We start from the raw sequence: 22,872 nt of genomic DNA on the forward strand, positions 1-22,872 counted from the left end.
TCACCATAATGTCATGTTAACTAAGCACGAAGTCTTAACAAGGGCTTTCAAGATTATCCGGCTCCTACAGGATTTTGTAAAAAAGCAGTAGAAATAGGTGAAGGATTTCGAGCCAGGGACTCTGTTTAACAGGCACTAATCAGGCAACTGATAGTGTCAGGCATTGTACTGAGAACTGGAGTTTCAAAAGAGAAACAGCAGACATAGTTCCTATTGTCAAAGAGCCTATAGGTAAGAAAGAAGGCAGTTACAAAATAATGTGCCAGGTGTTAGGATGGGAAGCATTAAAGATGTGAATAGGTAAGCAAGAAGAGTCACCTGGAATTGGAGGGGGGTGGTCACGAAACACCTCTTGAAAGAAATGGTATGTCAGAACAAGGCGCCAGGGCTGAATCAGGATGTGTATGTCCTGGGCCCAGGATGAGTATTTGAAAAGGATCAAGGGGGACAGGACAATGGAGCGATGGGAGAAGTGAAGGTAGTTCAGGGTGGTTGGAAGGTGAACTGCTCAGATCAGAGGGGTCTATTTGTACTCCAGGTCACACTCCTGGGGTTTTGTGGCCTGAATTTGTACTATCTGGCTCCATGGAAACCTCCAATCTCAGCATAGATGAGCATTCTTGAAGAATTTCATGGAAAAATGGAATCAAAAGAGAAATTTGTTTTTGCACACAAAAATTGAAATCCATGCATAGTTGTTTTTCATAGTATGTGTTTATGAACTTTTTAAAGAACCCCTCATAGGTCACGAGTGTGTGACTGCAAGTAAATCATTCGGATGTCCATGTCTTATTTTTAGGAGGTAAAGATATTGATGAAGTTTTGACTTTGATAAGTTTTATGTATCTTTTGACTTCTTAAGAAAAAACCCCAAGATGTATAATTTATGGACCAGTAGAAGAGAGAAATGGAAAAATAGAAAAAAAAAACGGAAAAAGAGATATTGGGAGTAGAAAAGATGATATAAATAGTAATCTGAAATAAGATGATTGCTATCAACACAGATATGTCAGTAATTATATTAAGTGTACAAAGCCTAAATTAAAGGACAAAAGTTATCTGAATGAGTTACTAAAGAACAAGCAGAGTCTGCCTACAAAGCGTTGACAATACTGGCAGCACCTCTACTCTAACATCCGTGAGTTCTTCACTGATAGGACTGCTGCCATCCTGGTGTCCCGGCGTCACTGTGCCCTGGTATTCGCAGCGCTCACACAACAGTGAAGACAGTGTCATGCCTATCAGGTTGAAGCTGCCTTTTGTACAAAGATGCATTTACTTTCTCCTCAGATAGTGGAAGGTACGGAATCTCATCCCTGAGTCTGTCTCCGGATGGTATTAATTTCTAATTCACTAAGCTGAATAGGTTACTAAATAGCCTCTGTCATAAAGACTGAATTATAAACTTCCCACTACCAACATTACATAAAGCCAGAGGGGAAAAGGCGTGGGAAAAGAAGATGAAAGGATAGAAGCATGCAGATCATGGCCGGCACCGCGGCTCACTAGGCTAATCCTCCGCCTAGCGGTGCTGGCACACCGGGTTCTAGTCCCGGTCGGGGAGCCGGATTCTGTCCCGGTTGCCCCTCTTCCAGGCCAGCCCTCTGCTGTGGCCAGGGAGTGCAGTGGAGGATGGCCCAAGTGCTCAGGCCCTGCACCCCAGGGGAGACCAGGAGAAGTACCTGGCTCCTGCCATCAGATCAGCGCGGTGTGCTGGCCGCAGCGCGCCGGCTGCAGCGGCAATTGGAGGGTGAACCAACGGCAAAAGGAAGACCTTTCTCTCTCTCTCTTTCACTGTCCACTCTGCCTGTCAAAAAAAAAGTATGCAGATCATAAGGGGAGAGAAACTTAGCTGCCATATGGCAGTTTACTTAGAAACCAAGAACTAAAAACTAGAAAGATGTCTATAGCGGGACACGAAGAAATGAACTATAAAAATTAAGGATTCAGTAAAGAAATCATATGAGCATTAGAAACTACTTAGAATTGATTCATAATAAAAATATTAAAGTCAAAACTGATGAAATGTAACCAAAACAGAGCTTACAGGGAGTTTCACAGCATCCGCGGCTGTGACAGAGAGGAAGGAAGGATGTACATCAATGTGATGATTTCCATATTAATCAAATGCAGAGAAAGTCATGAGAATAAATGCAGAAATCAGCCCAATAGAAATTAAACTTCTAATGCAGAGGCTCAAGAGCCACGCTATTTGAAAAGACTACAATGACTAAGAAAGCTATGAAGAGACAGATTAAGAAACATCAGGAGCAGGACTGGAGATGAAATTTAGGGATGGGTGGGTGTTTGGTGCCTTGGCTGAGACAGCACTTGGGAGGCCACATCCCGGGTTGGAGTCCTGGGTTTGAGTGCTGCGTCTGCTCCTGATGCCTGCATGCCTGTGATGCCCACTGTGGGAGGGAGCAGCTGATGGCTCGAGCAGTTGAATCCCGGCCGCTCGTGTGGGTGGCCTAGGCTGAGTTCCTGGTTTCTGGCTTTGGCGTGGTCCAGCCTTGGCTGCTGCAGGCATCTTGGGAGTGACCCAGGCTGTGTTTCTGCCTTTCAAGTGCATAAAGGATAATTTAAAAATGAAATTTGACTTTGGGATTGAAAAAGAAAAAAACTTAAAAACCACAGATAATCTGGATGTTATAATGATGAGTCTGTAGTGATAAACAGGTCATAACTTTGAAAATTGACAAGAAATGGATAAAATCTTAGAAAAATATAATTTACCAAAACTAAGTCAAGAACAAATAGAGGGGCAGGCATTGTGGTGTAACGGGTTAAGCTGCTGCCTGCAATGCCTGCCTCCCTTGTGGGCACCGGTTTAAGTCCCAGCTGCTGCACTTCTGATCCAGCTCCCTGCTAATGCACCTTGGAAAGCAGCAGAGGATGATCCAAGTCCTTAGGCTCCTGCAACCATGTGGAAGACCCAAATGAAGTTCCTGGCTCCTGGCTGTGGCCCGGCAAAGCCCCTGGCCATTGTGACCATTTGGGAAGTGAACCAGTGGATACAAGTTCTCTCTCTCTCTTTCTCTCTGTAACTCTGCCTTTCAAATAAATAAACTAAATCTTTAAAAAAAATAGAAAGCCTAAGCAATAATAGAACCATTATAGAAATTTAATCCATATCAAAAATATTCCTACCAAAAAACCCCTCCAATCCTAGCAAAATCTACATTCAGGAAAAAATAATTCCAAACATATTCTATTTTTATATATATATTTTATTTTATTTAATGAACATAAATTTCCAAAGTACAGCTTATGGATTACAATAGCTTCCCCCCATAACTTCCCTCCCACGCACAACACTCCCCTCTCCCACTCCCTCTCCCCTTCCGTTCACATCAAGATTAATTTTCAATTATCTTTATATACAGAAGATCAATTTAGCATATATTAAGTAAAGATTTCAACAGTTTGCACCCACACAGAAACACAAAGTGTAAAATACTATTTGAGTACTAGTTATAGCATTAATTAAACACCTAAGAGTAATTGTGTATTAATTACAGAGTTCAACCAATACCAAACATATTCTAGAGTATAAAAAAAGATTACCATATCATTGATACTAAAACTTGACATAGATAATGAGGAAAAAATTACTGAGTAATATTGTAATGAAAATGAATGCAAAAATCTTGCACAAAATGTTAACAAACCCAGACCTGTAGATACATGAGTCTTTCCGAACACTTTCTGAAGTTTTGTGTGTATGGGTTGCATGTGTTCTCCCATTGCTTAATGCCTGTAACACCACCAAAGCGTCTCAGTTACTAAGATTTGTAAGTCTTGGCCATGGCAATCAGCTTCCCAAGCTTTTTTTCTGTCAAGAATACTGAGGTCGCCGGCGCTGCGGCTCACTAGGCTAATCCTCCACCTGCGGCGCCAGCACACCGGGTTCTAGTCCTGGTCAGGGCGCCGGATTCTGTCCTGGTTGTTCCTCTTCCAGTCCAGCTCTCTGCTGTGGCCTGGGAAGGCAGCGGAGGATGGCCCAAGTGCTTGGGCCCTGCACCCGCGTGGGAAACCAGGAGGAAGCACCTGGCTCCTGGCTTCGGATCGGCATAACTCCAGCTGTAGCGGCCATTTGAGGGGGTGAACTAACGGACAGAAGACCTCTCTTCTCTGTCTCTCTCTCTCACTGTCTAACTCTGCCTGTCAAAAAAAAAAAAAAAAAAAAAAAAAAAAAAAACCAAAAAACAAAACCCTGAGGTTACTCTTGATCTCTGGCATAACCGTGTATAAGTTATAAGTAGCTTATCAAATTTCACAAAAGAACACTAAATCCTGTAGAGATTCTGAACAGAATTGCGTTGAGCCTAAGTCAGAGGACAGTTGACATCTTTACAACACTGAATCTTGTGATCCATGACGATGGCTTGTTGCCCCATCCTGCCATTTAGTTGGGTCTTCTCTCAATAATAAGATTTTATACTTCTGTCCACAAGTCTTGTCTATTTTAAAATATTTATTTTCATTTTATTTGAAAGGCAGACACATGCATCTCGCACTCCCCCAACACACCACACACACGTTCTCCATCTGCTAGTTCATTCCTCAGATGCATACAACAGCTAGGACTGTGCCGGGTCCAACCCAGGAGCCCAGACTCTAACTGCATATCCGACATGGTTAACAGGAACACAAGTATTTCACCCTCCCTCTGCTGCCCCCATGTGTGTGCATTATCAGGATGCTGGATCAGAAGTGGAGCAACTGAGTCTCAAACCAGAGACTCCAACGTGGGATGCAGATGTCCCAGGCGGCAGCTTAGCCACTGTGCCGGATGCCGGCCCCTCTTGTGTCTTTTTTGTTAGACATTTTTTTCACAAGGCTTCATATCTTTTTGCTGTTCTAAGCATCTTTTTATATTTATTTTCTAAACGTTTGTTGCTGGCATGTAGAAATGCAATTGATTTTTGTATATTGATTTCATATTCAACTACCTTTCTAAACTCACTTATTAATTCCAATAAATTACCTGTAGATTTCTTTGTGTTTTCTGTGTAATGACAGCATCTGTAAATAGTGACAGTTTTCTTTCCCATCACCCAGTCCTGATATCTTCTATTTCTTATTTTTCTTCACTGGGCTGGCCAGAACCTTCAAAAGATTGTTGAGTAAAAGTAGTGCTGGGTGTGTCCTTGTGTCCTGTGAATCTCAAATGTGAGGCAGCCAAGTTGCCCCCTTCAGTCTGAGAGTTGCTTTTCCAAGAAGCCCTTTACCAACTTAAGGAACTTCCCTCTGGCCTCAGTTTGCTAAGAGTATTTCCTAATGGTATGGCAAATTTTATAAAATGCTCTCCTGGCATCTATGGAAGTGATCAGATGATTTTTCTCTTTGAACCTACAAATATGGTAAATCATATTAATTGGTTTTTCTACAGTTGAATCAACTGTAGATTCCAGAATAAACCATACATTTTTTAAGTTTTAAAGCTTTTTATTCAGTGAGAGAAATATGCAGGAAAGTTTGGGCTTTTTTTAGGGGAGAAAGAGAAGTCTAGAAGCTAAGTTGGGTCCATACCAGGCAGAGAGCAGCCGGTGCCACTTGAAGCAAGCATGCAGACAGGAAATCAGAGAGCGAGTGTCCCGAAGGCCATGCACCTGCAGGGCAACAAGGGGTAACAAGGGAAGGGCCCACTGGGTTTCAGGCCTTTTATTTACTTCCAAAGGGAGAGTGGTTACGTAGTCTGATTGGCAGGTGGGTATACAGGTGGGGTCAGATAGGGGCATGAGATCACACAGGGGCATGGTTGAGGGCATGGTTTCCAGCTCACAAACCTAATTGATTTTATAATATATGCCTGCCTATATCATTCCCCCTTAGAGAGATTCCAGACCTCAATCTTAAGGGGTGCTGAAGGGTGTAGAATCATCGTATCTTCTATAGCTGCTTCCTGCTTATGAGGGGGCGTGGCTCAGGCCCTGCCTGTCCTGGTCTGGAAGTCTCTGTATCTCATCTAAAAAATTTGTTTTTGTCTTTTTTTTTTTTTATAAAGATTTTATTTATTTGAGAGGTAGAGTTACAGACAGTGAGAGGGAGAGACAGAGAGAAAGGTCTTGCTTCCGTTGGTTCACTCCCCAGATGACCGCAATGGCCAGAGCTGCACTAATCTGAAGCCAGGAGCCAGGTGCTTCCTCCCAGTTTCCCATGCGGGTGCAGGGGTTCAAGCAATTGGGCCATCCTCCACTGCTTTCCCAGGTCATAACAGAGAGCTGGATTGGAAGAGGGACAGCCGGGACTAGAACCGGCCTCCACATGGGATGCTGGCACCGCAGGCAGAGGATTAACTCACTGCGCCACGGAGTTGGCCCCACAAATTTGTTTCATGAGCTGAAGAATTTTCAGTCACCACCAATGGCTTTATCCCCTGCATGTTCAGTTAGTCCCAGAAGTTGAGTTCTGAAACATATATGTTTGTTAATTAGCATAAGCAAAACTGGAACAAAACCAATTACAAGTGGATTGCCCCTTAAGATGGAAAGAACATATCTTACAGACTCCCAGATAGTGGGTGGTTATAGGCTACCCTTATGTAGATTATAAAACCATTTAGCTTGAGCATAGAGAATTATAATAGAAGAAACTGTTAAGGAGTTTTCTTGTTAATAACAGTTCCCAGAGAGAATCAAAAGAGGCAAGTACAGTATGTCTTGATGTGATGAAAGCAATAGCTTTACTTATCTTTTTGTTTTTGAAAAGGTACTTAAGGTCTCTGATTGGCTTACAGGGATAATAGGCATGTCTTTTGAGTTCACCTGTGAGGATTTAGGAGGTAGAAGTTTAATCCTAATTTTACTGAGGTAGTCATGCTCAATAGCACCTGGTAAGATCCCTTCCATTTAACCTGCAACTGATTTGAAGAGGATCTTTCTACGAATAGCTTGCTCAGAAAGTGTGAATGAGAGCTTCTGTTAAAAGCTCCTTACTTCTTTGGAACAACTTTTGCAGTTACCCTGTCCAGCACAGTGTGTCTGTCAGGACCGTTTAAAGCTTTATGCAAAAGCTTGGAATCCATATTCCACAGAATCCTGCCATTCCCAGGAATATCCTGAGATGCTTTTTAGCCTGTAGTGACCACATATATAGAAAATCTTCCTTTCTCTTGATTGAAAGAGCACACTTTTCTGGAGTTAGAATATATACCAGGTAGTCCACCACTTGTTTAGAAACCTGAGCTCTGCTTGGGAAATTCTGTATCCTCACTTTCTCAGATTCTGGGTTTAATGGGATGCAGAAGAGATTATCCCTTTGGCAGAGGTTTAGCACACAATGAGATGCATTGAAACAACTATCTCATTAATAGTCCTGAGACCTTTAACCAACCTCTACTCTGTATTTGACCTTACGTTAAAACATACGAGATAGGAATATCACTGAAAGACATGGATCCAAGAGTTCACATTTGAGATACCTAATTAACTTTATTTATTTATTTTTTGAAAGATTTATTTATTTATTTGAAAGTCACAGTTACACAGAGAGCGGTAGAGACAGAGAGAGAGGTCTTTCTTCTGTTGGTTCACTCCCCAACTGGCCTCAACCGCCGGAGCTACGCTGATCTGAAGCTAGGAACCAAGAGCTTCTTCCTGGTCTCCCACGCAGGTGCAGGGGCCCAAGGACTTAGGCTATCTTCCACTGCTTTCCCAGGCCATAGCAGAGAGCTGGATCGGAAGAGGAGCAGGCGGGACTAGAACTGGCACCTATATGGGATGCTGGCACTTCAGGCCAGGGCTTTAACCTGCTATGCCACAGCATCAGCCCCACATATATGCTCTTGACCCTCCTAATGGAGAAGACCACGGCCAGGAGTCTGAGATTAGCGTACAGCTCCCCCTCCTGCTCCTACATTCTGGCTGGGAGATCTGAGGAATCAAGACGTCTACATCAGGGTTTCTTAAACTAACACTGGTGAAATTCTTTTATTTTTTATTTTAAATTCATTGTAGACCAACATTTCTGTTAAATACAATATGAATATATTACAAGAGAAATGAAATTCAAAAAAAGATGCAAGCAACATAGCATTACTCTGTCAAATTGGTATACGAATTTTGAGACTATTTATTTGGCAGGAGTCGATCATGTAATTTTCATATTTGCCTTGTTGGCCATAGCACAGTACCATTCATCTAAGTTCAACCCTGGCTTTCCAGGACATTGTGAAGATGTATTGGGTAAGATGTGATTTTTAGAAAAATATTTATGTATTTATTTGAGAGGCACAGATACAAAGAGAGAGGGGGAGAGACAGGGAGAGAGCAAGATCTTCCACGTGCTGGTTCACTTTCCAAATGGCTGCAGTGGCCAGAGCTGGGCCGATCTGAAGCCAGGAACCAGGAGCTTCTGCTGGGTCTCCCAAGTGGGTGCAAGAGTACAAGAACGTGGGCCATCTTCCACCGCTTTCCCAGGCCATCGGCAGGGAGCTGAATCGGGAAGTAGAGCAGCCAGGACTCAAACTGGTGCCCGTATAGGATGCTGGTGCCGCAGGTGAAGACTTAGCCTACTATGCCACAGTGCTGGCCCCAAGATGTGATTTGGTAACATGCTATTTAATAGCTTAAATATGTGGACGAGTAGCATGGGGCCTTCATCTGTATCCTCAGGCTCAGTTTTATGCCACTGGTTGGCAGGTACCTGTGGCTATGCAGCCCTATGTCTCCTTGACAGCTGGCATGAGGCACATGGCTGCACCACCTTCTCTCCCTTACCTCTGGATGAGTTGTTCACCCACCAACTCCAGTTATGGACTGATGCCCCAGAGGACTAAGCACCAGCACCAAGATCTCTTCCTTTTTGTTTCCTCTGCTCTGGCGACAGAAGTGCATCTTGATGTTATCAATATCTAGATTGCCTTAGAATTTTCACCCCACCTTTCCAACATTTTTTGCTCACTCATCCTTCCAATAATGGTGTAACCATTCCCTGTTTTAAATCCCAGCTATTTAAGATAGCTTGTACAGTTTCAATTTTCCTGCCGGACCCTAACTTATACACCTTAAGAATCAACCTGAGATAAGACCACTCAACCAACATCGGAGAAAATGTCTTAAATTGGCATTTCACAAAGATGGAAAGGCCAGTGAATGCATGATCTCACTAATACCTAGAGAAACAGAAGGCAAAACCACAATGAAATAGCATCAGGGACTCAACACGGAGGAGAGTGCATTCTTGTGCAAGGCTGGGAGCCCAGGCAGTGGGTACCACTAGGGGCGCTGGGATTTGTGTACTCAGTCGCTTTCCAAACTCCCTCTCAGGTGTCAGCCTTTGAGAGACTCCCGCCTATGTGCAACATGATTGACACAGATGAATGTGCATTGTAGTGTTCCTCTAGAGAGCATAACAAAAATAGAATACAAACTGGAAAGACCCAATGTCCACCAACAACAGATTCGATCGGTAAGTTGTGATATGCATACAACAGAAACGTAAAACAACCGCACCTCAGTTCTGTGCCCACAGTGTGAATGATTTCAGGAGGTATAACGACCATTATTCACTCAACAAATATTTATTGAATGCCCACTATGTGCCAGGCACTGTTCTGCATGCTGGAAATAGCTAACGGAGCTTACACAGTAATAGGAAGAGAAGACAGAAAACCAGTGATTCAACACACTTACCAATCAGTTATTCAGCCCATGACAAGAGCCTCGGATGATCACTGACATCATAAAAAAGAGTGTTAATTGTTAAAGGAACAACAGTAGTGTAGTCACTGCGCACTTGCTCCCCAGGTAGGACCTCTGTCCCTATTGAATTGCAATATGAGAATTGACTGCAAATTCTCTCCCCACACTGTACTCTATATGTTGTATGTGGGTGTGGGGGCAAATTGTTGAAGTCTATGATTAGCATAGAGTTGGTCCTCTATATATAAAGTCGTACTAAAAATGATCCATAATGAAGAAGGAGATGGGAGAGGGAATGGGAGGTGAGACGGGAGCAGGGTGGGGGAATGGGGAAAGAACCACTGTATTCCTAAAGTTGTATCTATGTAAAAATGCATTCATTAAATAAAAAAAGGAAAAAATCAGTTATTCAATGTGGGGAGCAATCCGGACTGGACTAAGTTACTGGAATTAGGACTTATTCTATGCATCTGCTCTCCCACAATATGGCGCTGGGAGAGAAGAAAACAGCTTCTACGCAGCTGCCTCCAGTTCAACCAATAAACTGTAGGACTTGCTCCTGATTGGAGGAGAGCAGCGTACTCGGCATGTGGGCAGCCGAGTTGGGATTGGCAGAGGAGGACTATAAAGGAGGAGAGAGACGGCATGCACCAGGAACATCTAAGAGGAACATCTAAGGGGAACATCTAGCTGAAGGAACACCTGTGCAGCCCCCGAGAAGAGCCGGTCGGCGGTGTGCCGCTCCCCTGCGGAAGTGGGGAATGTGGCCAGGGGGAACTGCCCTTCCACGGAGGTGGAAGGGATAGTAGCTAACCCGGGAAGAACCAGCAGCAAACCCGGGGAGGGCCGAGCAGACGAAAGAACAACGCAGGGTCCTGTGTCGTTCCTCCACGAAGAGGGGGAGCGACATAATGGTGCCGTGACTCGGATATGAAGCCTAGGCAGGGTTTAGTGTCGTTCCTCCACGAAGAGGGGGAGCGACATAATGGTGCCGTGACTCGGATAGGAAACTTAGGACGGATAAAAAACTTAGGAGGGAAGAAACGGGGGGAAGCTGGGAGAAATCTCTAAGGTCGAAAGCGAAAGTGAAAGCTTTCATAGACTTGGATGCGGACTATGGCGGGGAAGCTAGGAGACTGAAAGCGAAAGTGAAACCTGGAGGAGGCTTGGACTCGGATACGGACTGTGGGGAGAAGCCAGGAGAAATGAGAGGAATATTGTTGGAAGAAAACTTAAGGAAACACACCGGGTAGAGAAAAATGTTAGGGAGGATGAAGCCGCGAGTGCAGGCCGAGGCGTAGATATAAGCCACCTTGGAATTCTTCAAGTCACCCCGGGGAGCAAGAGGCGAAGATCTGGAACCAGAGGCAGAGACGTGGGCCGCCAGGTTGAAATTCGCCAGGTTAGTCCGGGGAACTTGGACTGAATGCCGGTGGTGGCGGAAACATTCACGGAAGCCGCCGCGTGCAGAGAGAGCACGGGGCGTGAATAGATAGGGAACGCGGGGCTGGCGCGAGGCCGTGGTGCGGGCGCGAAGTGCGTGGAGACCGCGGAGCGTGCGCGCAGAGCCGGGAACCTGCTGGCGGGGCGAGGCGCCGGGAAGCCGCGCAGAGCCGTGAAGCTGCCGCGGGGCGAGGTGCCGAGAAGCAGCCTCGGGGCGAGCGCCGCCGGAAAGCCGCAGGGATAAGAGAAACAGAAGTTTAGAAGTAAAATGACAGAAATAGGAATGCTGGTAGATAGAAGTAAAATGGGAGAAATAGGAATGCCCGGAGATAGAGAAATAGAAAGGCCTCCCTACAACACTGCAATGTGAGAGCTTGGATTCGGTCTGCCTGATTAAGTGAGGCGATGAGCACCTGCAGGTGGCTAGCAGCTTATGCGCCGCAGGTCACCGAAGACAGGCACGAATTAACATCAGTAAGGTTTCCCCCACAATACGGCAATGAGAAGGCTTGGATTCGGTTTGCCTGATTGTTAGGGCTTGTAAGCCCCTGCAGGCTGAGCAGAGCATGCGCTGCAGGGCACCGAACACAGGCACGCATCAACGCCTAAAAACCTCCTCACAACATGGCGAAGAGAGGACCCGGATTCGGTTTGCCTGATTGATAGGACTTGTAAGAACCTGTGGCAACTCTAGCAAGTAGAGCAGAGTGTGTGCCACGGGACACCGAAGACAGGCGCGTATCAACGCCAAAAAAAAAAATAAAAAGAAAGGGGGATCTGTGGGGAGCAATCCGGACTGGACTAAGTTACTGGAATTAGGACTTATTCTATGCATCTGCTCTCCCACAATATGGCGCTGGGAGAGAAGAAAACAGCTTCTACGCAGCTGCCTCCAGTTCAACCAATAAACTGTAGGACTTGCTCCTGATTGGAGGAGAGCAGCGTACTCGGCATGTGGGCAGCCGAGTTGGGATTGGCAGAGGAGGACTATAAAGGAGGAGAGAGACGGCATGCACCAGGAACATCTAAGAGGAACATCTAAGGGGAACATCTAGCTGAAGGAACACCTGTGCAGCCCCCGAGAAGAGCCGGTCGGCGGTGTGCCGCTCCCCTGCGGAAGTGGGGAATGTGGCCAGGGGGAACTGCCCTTCCACGGAGGTGGAAGGGATAGTAGCTAACCCGGGAAGAACCAGCAGCAAACCCGGGGAGGGCCGAGCAGACGAAAGAACAACGCAGGGTCCTGTGTCGTTCCTCCACGAAGAGGGGGAGCGACAATTCAATAGAGGGAATGCCAAATAAATGAGAGCTGCAGGAAATAAAACGAAAGCAGGGAAGGAGAGCGGGAGGTGGGGTAGAGTGTGTGTGCTTGCAATTTGAAATCAGGGGGTCGCCCAGGTCTCATTCAGAATGTGATCTTGGGGCCAAGACTTGAAGGTGGTGAGAGAGAGCCATGCAGGGAAAAGCTACTTAGGCAGGGGGAACAGACTGCGCCAAGCCACAAGACTGGACCTATCTGTGGTGGGAGGGGAGTGAGATTGGCTCAGAGGCAGCTGTGGACCCGGATCATATGTTTGTCATTCAGAATCAGTGATAACCCCAGTACAGAACTGTACTGCCTATTTCTATCATGCTATCAGAAAAGATTATGCAAAATGACTTGCTACTGTGTCTTTATAGGAATCCAGGCTAGCTTGATATTTAGTCATTTCACAGCTGTTCTGGCCAGCATGCTCGCTTCCCCTGTGCACGTCTTCATCTGCACATTCCCATGGTTCACTTTCCATGCTAGACAGGTGCAGATACCCTTAGAAAAGTGGACCATTCCTTCTGCACTCGTGTTTCACATGTTCTTGGGTGTGAATGAGATTATTACTTTTTTTTTTTTTTTTTAGGTGTAAGTAATGAAGAGATAATACTGCAACCCTTTGGAATTTCTAATTTGACTGGTTAATTATTTCAATAACAATGTGAAAATGAAATGAACTAGTCTTCAATAAAGGAAGCATAAGAAGTTACTTTGGGGGAAATTTTATGTTTAGTAGTGCTTTGCTATGTTTTAAGATAGTTGAAATAGTAACATAGCTTAATATATTTGTTGCTAGTTACTGTGTTTTGTTATATTAGTATAAATTGCTGATTTACATGCATTTATGTGGGGAGCAACTCGGACTAGACTAAGTTACTGGAATTAAGACTTATTCTAGCCGGCGCCGTGGCTCAATAGGCTAATCCTCCACCTTGTGGTGCCGGCACACCGGGTTCTAGTCCCGGTTGGGGCGCCGGATTCTGTCCCGGTTGCCCCTCTTCCAGGCCAGCTCTCTGCTATGGCCAGGGAGTGCAGTGGAGGATGGCCCAGGTGCTTGGGCCCTGCACCCCATGGGAGACCAGGAAAAGCACCTGGCTCCTGGCTCCTGCCAGGATCAGCGCGGTGCGCCGGCTGCAGCGGCGGCCATTGGAGGGTGAACCAACGGCAAAGGAAGACCTTTCTCTCTCTGTCTCTCTCTCTCACTGTCCACTCTGCCTGTCAAAAAAAAAAAAAAAAAAGACTTATTCTATGCATCTGCTCTCCCACAATATGGCGCTGAGAAGGGAGTAAACAGCTTCTACACAGCTGCCTCTCGCCAATTTGATTGACTGAGCTGCAGGAGCTGATCTTGCTCCTGATTGGAGGAGAGCAGCGTACTCGGCGTGTGGGTAGCAGAGTTGGGATTGGTGGAAGAGGACTATAAAGGAGGAGAGAGACAACATGCACCAGGAACATCTATCTGAAGGAACATCTGAGCAGCCCCCGAGAGAGCCGGCCAGCGGTGTGCCGCTCCCCCGCGGAAGTGGGGAAAGTGGCAGGGGGAACCGCCCTTCCACGGAGGTAGAAGGGTCGGTAGCCAACCTGGGAAGAACCAGCAGCAAACCCGGGGAGGGCTGAGCAGACAAAAGAACAGTGCAGGGTCCTGTGTCGTTCCTCCGCGATGAGGGGGAGCGACACATTTATTTACTTTTTAAATATATATTTTATTTATTTGAAATGTAGAGTTACAGAGAGAGAGAGAGAGAGAGAGAGAGAGAGAGAGAATGAGAATCTTCCCTCTGCTGATTCACTCTCCAAATGGCTGCAAACCAGGAGCCAGGAAATTCATGTGGATTTTCCCCATAGGTGGCAAGGACCCAAGCACTTGGGCTATCTTCTGCTGCTTTCCCAGGTGTGTTATCAGGGAGTTGGATTGGAAGTGGTACAGCTAAGACCTGAAATGGTGCCCATATGGGGATACCAGCATCGCAGGTAGTGGCTTAACCCCCTGTGCCACAATGCTGGCCCCCACATACATTTCGCATCAAGTGTTGATAGCTTTTCTTGGGAGTTCTGGAAAGAGGGAAAACCATTTTGTAGTCATTAGGTGTCCACTGCTGACAAGATCCAAAAACAAATGATGCTAGTTTTCATAACCACATTTTGAGAAGCAAGAAGTTTTGTCTTTGTGTCTTACTTTGATATATGGTCTATTTTAGCGTACTGTTGAGAAGCCTCACTTTATGGTGCTTGTTGTTTATAGATTTGCTTTGAAATATTTTTTCTTTGGGAACATTGGCGTTTGCTTGCCACAGGTTAGTAGTCCCATTTGCTTTTTTGCTAAAATCTCTCCATTGCCCCTTCCTGACTGTGGACCCCTCACCTCCCGAGCTGTGTTAATATTGAAAATGATCCAAGAGGAAAGGTGGAAATGGAGAGAGGTATGTGTTTATCTTTTGCTTTATTTTATTTGACATTGTTTTGGCCTTAAGCAAAAAGAGGAAATCTGCTTTTGTGATTCACTTGCTTATATAAAGGAGAAAAGAACCTCATGCCTTTTTTTTTTTTTTAAGAAAGACATCTTTAATAATTCTGTTTTAGGATTTCTTCAAGGTATGACATATACCCTAGATGAAAGGCATTCGTCTAGTCAGCAGGAATCCTGGCTCGGTTCATATTAATGTCTGTAAGGGTCGATTTTCTTCCCACGCTATTTCTAGGGATGAAGTGAACAGCAAGATGCAGCAGCTCCCAGGGGTCAGAGTAACGACTGGCAACTAAGTGCCAGCATTTGGTTTGGAGTCCTAGCCGCTTGGGAATTTTAAAAATCCTGTAGGATTTTTCTTTAAAGATTTGTTTATTTTCTTGAAAGTCAGAATCACACAGAGAAGGAGAGGCAGAGAGAGAGAGAGAGAGAGAGAGAGAGAGAGAGAGGTCTTCCATCCGCTGGTTCACTCCCCAGATGGCTGCAATGGCCAGAGCTGTGCCAATCCAAAGCCAGGAGCCAGGATCTTTCTCCGGGTCTCCCCCGAGGGTGCAGGGGCCAAAGGACTTGGGCCATCTTTTTCTGCTTTCCCAGGCCATAGCAGAGAGCTAGATTGGAAGAGGAGCAGCCGGGACTCGAACTGGTGTCCATATAGGATGCTGGCACTGCAGGCGGCGGCTTTACCTGCTACGCCACAGCACCAGTCCCATCCTAGAGGATTTATAGAAACTTGAGTCAGTGTAAATGTACCTTGTATCTCCCTAGCTGTTTGCATTGGGGAATGTAAGCTACAAGTCCTACCCTGTGTGAAGGTGGGTGTTCCCTCTTAGATGCCAATGTGAACAGTGATTCTACCTGGGGGAGGGACAGGGTGGTTTAAGAAGGTGGTTTAAGACTGTGGCGCAGCAGGTGAAAGCCCTGGCCTGAAGCACCAGCATCCCATATGGGCGCTGGTTCTAGTCCTGGCTCTCCATTTCTTTTCTTTTCTTTTTTTTTTTTTTTTTTTGACAGAGTGGACAGTGAGAGAGAGAGAGAGAGAGAAAGAAAGGTCTTCCTTTTTGCCATTGGTTCACCCTCCAATGGCCCCCGCGGCCAGCACGCTGCAGCCGGCGCACCGCGCTGATCCAATAGCAGGAGCCAGGTACTTATCCTGGTCTCCCATGGGGTGCAGGGCCCAAGCACCTGGGCCATCCTCCACTGCACTCCCTGGCCACAGCAGAGAGCTGGCCTGGAAGAGGGGCAACCGGGACAGAATCCGGCGCCCCGACTGGGACTAGAATCAGGTGTGCCGGTGCCGCAAGGCAGATCTCCATTTCTCATCCAGCTCTCTGCTATGGCCTGGAAAGAAGTAGAAGATGGCCCAAGTGCTTGGGCCCCTGCACCCACGTGGGAGACCTGGAGAAAGCTCTTCGCTCCTCACTTTGGATCTGCGCAGCTCCGGCTGTTGTGGCCATCTGGGGAGTGAACCAGCGAATGGAAGATCTCTTTCTCTGTCTCTACCTCTCTCTGTAACTCTGTCTTTCAAATAAATAAAATCAAAAAAAAAAAAAAAAGACTAGCGCAGCGTGTCCTGAGGAGAAGCTGTTTAGATAGATAGAAATTCAGTGAGAATGGGATGCTGTGGCACCCTTCCATAGGCTGCCCTTCCTGCTTCAAAAGCTCCTTGAGGGGCTGGTGGTGTGACGTAGCGGGTTGAGCCACCGCCTGTGAGGGTGGCATGCCATACCAGAGCACCAGTTTGAGCTCTGGCTGCTCTACTTCTGCTCTAGCTCCTGCTAATGCACCTGATAAAGCAGCAAAAGACGACCCAAGTACTTGGGCCCCTGCCACCCATGAAGGAGTCCTAGATGGAATGCCAGGCTCCCGGCTTCAGCCTGGCCCAGGCCTGGCTATTGTAGCCATTTGGCAAGTGAACCAGTAGAGGAAAATTTCTCTGCATCTCTCCTCCTCTTCTCTCTGTTGCTCTGCCTTTCAAATCAATCAGCCAGCCAACTAATCTTCAAAAGCTCTTTGGGGTATTTGGGAGGAAGGCATAATTTAAGTTTACATATTAAACAAACACCTCCCGTTCTGCTACCATTCCTAAGTGTTGATTTATAGTCACCTGGGTCTGGTTAATTTTCCCCCCTTCCATGAACTTCTGTTTCCCTAGTGATCTGCTTGAGAGCACGGTTGTCACTTCCGCCTTGTGTTCTTAGGGTGCTCCGTGACGTCTATAGACTAGAAAGCCAGATGAGAGGGTCCCCTGGCTTCAAGTGACACTTGCTTTTCCATTTTAATGTTGTAACAACTACTAAAGTAACTATTCTAGCCATCTTCCGATTCCTTCGTTATCTCTAGAAGAGCGGTCACTGAGGGCGTGTGCTACGTGCCATCCTGTGTTCTGAGTTGTGTTCACTAGTTTTATGTTGAAGAGATGGGGGTCTGTGCAAATCTTCTGCCTGTTTGTCTCAGATCCCCTGCCATGCTCTTCCCTGCTCTTCTCTGTATTGCAGGGCAAAACACCTGCAAACTGTGTTTCTCAGCTTCTCACGTTAGCTAGTTTCCAGCTATGTTTGGCCAATGGCAGAGGCTGATGGGAAGGAAAAGGGAGAAGCCAGGGTGTGTCTTCCTGTTTCCATCAAATTCAGACTGGGGGCCCAGCAGTGGCTCTGTCTCCTGCCTCGTTCCAGTTTCCACCCCACAGTCCCTTCTGCTGCGGTTTCTGCTCATGCTCCTCACCCCTTTGTCCCTCTTACCCAAGGGATGATTGCATCTCCTTTCTCTTTCTTTTTCATTCCCCCTCCCTCCTTATTGAAACAGAATTCAAATACTGTAAGATTCCCCCTTTGAAAATGTACAATTCAGTGGTGTTACATATTCTTACAGACATGTGCAGACATCATTGCTCTCAGATTCTAGGGCATTTTCATCATCCCCTGCCCCTAGGCAGACACTCTGGTAGGCGCAGGCAACCAGCAGTTACTTTGTGCACATTTTGTATTAATGGGGTTGTACAACATACTTTGTGCACATTTTGTATTAATGGGGTTGTACAACACATGGCCTTTTGGGACTGGCTTCTTTCACAAGGTGGAATGTCTTCCAGGTTCACTTGTGTTGTTGTGTGTGTCAGTACTTCATTTTAGGGCTGCGTGGTATTCCACTATATAGAACCATCACTCTTTTTTGTCTGCCCATTTGCCACCTGAGGGGTTGCTTACATTTGGGGGCTGTTAGGAAGCATGCTACCATGGCAACTCATGTAAATGTTTTTGTGTGGACATAGGAATAGGACTGCTGGACTGTAGAACTCTGCATTGTACTTTTTGAGGAAGTGGGTATTATTTCCTGTGTTTCTGTTGCAAATCTCTGCATTGCCTTGTTCCTCTCTTTGTCTGTTTGGCTTTTCCAGCCCCTTTATGCCTAGTTCTTTCTATAAAATATCTCCTGTTACAGTAGCTGGCATGGACTCTGCCTTCTGGACTGAACTCCGGTGAACACAGTTTCATGTACGTGGTGCGTGAAAGTAGATGTTCTCCTTTACTTCCCCACCTCCAGCCTTCTTCCTCTTGCCTAGAAGACAATGAAAAAGCAAAGTTATTAGCGTTGTCCGGGGACAGAGTAGTTAACTAGATTTTGCAACTTCATTCGTTTGCTGCCATCTCCAATGTGGTGACAGTGCTTTTAAACCCATCTTGTGCCCAGCGGTCCTCCACATCAAGTGTAAGGAGTTTGGAAAGCGATTCGGTGAAGGTCCAGGAACGGAATGGGGAAGTGAGACTGGGAGGGAAGATGCATTAGTCAGGGTGACTTGAGGGCAGCTGGGGCTCAGACCTGCGAGGGACCTTGGAGATACCGGGAGCACAGGGCGTGTTCAGAGTTGTCCCTGCTGAGGGGCAAGGAAGCTGGGCGCTCTCCCCACTCCATTTCGCTGGGCGTCGATTGGAGGCTGCTCCCCAAGGATTTAACTCCTCAAGGACTTCCAGTCTATGGTCCTGTGGCTAGAGGAAGCCCTCAGGCAGTCCCGAGTGTTGAACTTGAGAGACGGTGTGTGTGTGTGTGTGTGTACACACATGTGAGTGTTCACAAGGGGAGGGGGATCTGCTAACTCGTGAGGATTGAGAGCTTGCCTGTGAATAATGACAGTTAGTTGTGTTTATGCACTGATGAAGGAAACCGCCGGGGAAAGAAGCTTCCAGAGTTGCGATGGGCAGTGCCACTTGATGTTCACTCTGGGCTCTTCTCTCAGGTCTTGGTTGATCTCACAATTACGTGTTTTTAGAAAACATCACACATCCTCACTTTGTAACCAGACCATCAGCGGTGCTGGCGACACAGGGAGAAAGGAGCCTCGTAAAAAACACAAACTTCACCTCTCCTTGATGTCTTCGACTGCAGAGGAGAAAACCCAGAAGGGAAAATAAAATCTTGCTCCTCAGCTTTTCACAGGCACCAAACAGAAGGCTTCAGAAGTCCGTGAGAAGTGACAGGTGTTACAGAAGAAGAAAACTGATTAACAACCAGGAGGCCAGAGGAGTTTCTGAAAAACGATGGTGCGGCAGCTAGAACATGTTTAAGTCAGGTTTAGAAAGGCGGAGATAAGAAGGTGGATCACACGCTGCCGCTGGTTCTCTTACCCAGTGGAATCACTCTAGGTGCAGGCAGCTCTCCCCTGGATTAAAGCTGCATTTTCCTGACGGGAAAAGCAAAGTGGTAGGAGAGGAGAGGGTTTTAGCAGGTACTGAGAAGTGCCATGTAAACGGGTCAGAGCCGCTGGCGTGAGGGGAGCTTCTCGCCCCTCCTCAAGTCTGGGCCGTGCCTCCCGTGGGGCAAGGCTGTGGCACTGGTTCAGAGACTTTCCGCTTTCTCCTGGCTGCCCCCTCCAGGTCCTGGGAATCTCTGTCATGTAGATGAATTACTGCAGAGACTTCACTATCCTGGCCTTGACGGTTCCAGTCTGGAGAAGGAAATACTCCTTAATCCTACCTGGCATGTGTGGTCTTCAGTTGCTGTAGAAGTTAATTCGGTTCACGGTTCTGGAAGTCCGAGAACATGGCACTGGCTGCTGCTTGGTGTCTCCTGAGGGCTTTCTTGCTGAGTCAGAACGTGATGGAGAGCAGCACCTTGTGAGACAGAGCAGGTTTGCTGACTCAGCTCTTGCTTGTAAAGCCGCTGATCCCGGCTCCACCCTCATGGGCTCATCCAATCCTGATACTTCCCGAGGTCCCACCTGACATGAACCGGGGGGACAGACTCAAACCATATCAGTTTGTTTCTGTTATGTATATCAGTATCTTTTTTTAGAAAGCTTTTATTTAATAAATATAAATTTTATAGGTACAGCTTTTGGAATATAGCAGTTCTCCCCCCGCCCCATACCCACCCTCCAACCCCCAAACTCTTCCATTTCCTACTCCCTCTCCCATCCCATTCTTCATTAAGATTCATTTTTAATTATCTTTATATACAGAAGATCAGTTCTATACTAAATAAAGATTTCAACAGTTTGTACACACACAGACACACAAAGTATAAAGTACTGTTTGAAGACAAGTTTTAGCGTTAATTCTCATAGTACAACTCTTTAAAGAAAGAGGTCCTACATATGGAGCAAGTGCACAGTGACTCCTGTTGTTGATTTAACAACTGACTCTTTTTTATGATGTCAGTGATCACCTGCACCAATATTTTATAATCACAACCAATGTGGGGCCGTCACAGTGGTCTGGTGGGTAAGGCCTCTGCTTGCAATGCAGGCATCCCATATTGGTGCATCAGTTGGAGTCCTGACTGCTCAGCTTCCAATCCAGTTCCCTGCTAAGGTGCCTGAGGTGTCGAATGATGATGCATGTACCAGGGCCCCTGCAATCCACACCGGAGACCCATATGGAGCTCCTGGCTCCTGGCTTCTGTCTAACCCAGCCCTAGATGTTGCAGCCTTTTCGATGGTGAATCAGTAGATGGAAGATCTCTCCCTTTTTCTCTCTCCAACTCCCTCATTTTCTCTCCTTTTCCATCTCTCTTTCTCTCTGTTGCTCTTCCAAATAAATAAGTCTTGGAAAAAATTATTGCCAGCAATATTTTCCATTCATAGTAGCTATATGATGCTTCCTCTTGAAATAAAAAAAAAAAAGGAGAGAACTGACCTAGTGAAAATTAAACATCTGATGAACTAAAACAGAAGAGTAGGTGGCTTACAGACAGGACAAAACTTAAGGAGTATGATTTGTGACCACTGACGTTTAGAACACAGGGCTTCATGTATCTGAGCCGCTCAGCATGGCTTCCATACCAGAATTAACAGTGTTCCTCAACCTCCAGGTATTACCTGAGTTGGAAATAGTGTCTTTGCAGATGTAATTCATCAGAATGAGATCATACTGGATTACAGTGGCCCCAAATCTGGTGTCCTTATTAGAAGACCATGTAGCAGTGAAGGAGAGAGAGGAACGAAGTGGCTACAAGGGATGCCAAGGATTGCTAGCAAGCACCAGACATCTCTCGCTCAGAGCCTCTGGCAGGAACCAGTCCTACTGACATCTTCATCTGGACTTTAGGCTGTAGAACTGAGAGAATCAATTTCTGTTACTGGAAACCACCCAGCTGGTATTAGGTTGTAACAGCACCTTGTAGGGAACTAACACAGTTTGCCTTCTAAGACCTGCTCATTATACTCATCCTTAAGAATTCCTGAGGACGGGGATGCTTCTGGGTTTCTGTTCTGCCTCCTCCCTTTCCGGTCCAGCCTCGTCTGTACAAGGCGTTCCTTCACTCCTGCGCCCATTGGCACATACTGCATTGCTGTTGCCTGCATTCCTGGGAGGTGTTGTGGACCTTGTTGTTCAGAATCTGCTCTGTCAACCCCTGAACACCCTAAGGGCTGGGATCCTTATGTCCCCACAGCTTGAGATGTGATTGGCACAGAATTGGCTTTCATTAAATATTCTTTTTTTTATTGACAGGCAGAGTTAGACAGTGAGAGAAAGAGACAGAAAGGTCTTCCTTCCATTGGTTCACCCACCAAATGGCCGCTACAGCCAGCGCACTGCGCAGATCTGAAGCCAGGTGCCAGGTGCTTCCTCCTGGTCTCCGATGTGAGGTGCAGGGCCCAAGCACTTGGGCCATCCTCCACTGCCCTCCCGGGCCACAGCAGAGAGCTGGCCTGGAAGAGGGGCAACCAGGACAGAATCCGGCGCCCCAACTGGGACTAGAACCCAGGGTGCCGGCACCTCAAGCAGAGGATTAGCCTAGTGAGCCGCGGCGCCAGCCTCATTAAATAATTCTTTAATTAGGAAAGTTTCTATTAATTTTTTGTTTGTTTTTGGTATCATTTTAATCTAAGTCCAATGGCCAACCCAAGTTCAAGGGAACTTCTTTTAATTTTTTATTTATTGTCTTTTAAAAACCACACCTGTTTCTTTCAATGTTTTAGGGTGATGTATGGATAAACGAATGTGACTTTGGATGTGAAAACAGGCCTTGGTGAGATCAGAAGCTAAGTCTTCCTGGCCTGGCTAATAAAAATGATTCTTCAGAATTTATTTTACTTTGAACTTATTTTATTTTATGAAGATAAATGGTGGAGTAAAAGGAATTAACCGGTAAATAACTGTCTTGAAACTGTAGCAAGTGAAAATGGCGGTGACTTCATTGAGGGCTATTAAGGCCAAAGTCACCGTCAACAAATCAAAGAAATCTTTTCACCTAATTAATCAATGTGAGTTCACATTATTAAATACCTGAAAGGCTTTTGTAGCCAGAATTAGTCTTCATACCATCTCTTGCTATAGCTGAGTGGGAAATGGATTGGAGGGAAAGTGTGTAAGAAGAGGTGGAAAACTTATTTCAGTGCCAAAGTCAGTTGAAGATGAAAACAAGGCCTAAGAAAGGTTTTGTTCAAGGAGAGAAGACGCATCACAAAGGGGAAAGCCTAGCTCTCAAAGACTTGGTGACTGTGGAATGACCTTGGGTTCTCAGAGTCCTTCTCCGGCATCACTGCATTAGCCACGAGTGAGAGTAATTAATTTATT

At 46.1% G+C, this 22,872-nt stretch overlaps 1 long non-coding RNA gene across 2 annotated transcripts in view; it reads left to right on the plus strand.

Moving 5' to 3' along the window:
* Window positions 1-22,872, plus strand: part of LOC149120999 (uncharacterized) — a 127,404-nt gene that overhangs the window by 95,663 nt on the left and 8,869 nt on the right. The gene's annotated exons all lie outside the window — the stretch shown is intronic.

Source organism: Oryctolagus cuniculus, chromosome 18, assembly GCF_051225735.1.
Source record: "Oryctolagus cuniculus isolate XC-2025 breed Fujian yellow rabbit chromosome 18, ASM5122573v1, whole genome shotgun sequence".
NCBI lineage: Eukaryota > Metazoa > Chordata > Mammalia > Lagomorpha > Leporidae > Oryctolagus > Oryctolagus cuniculus.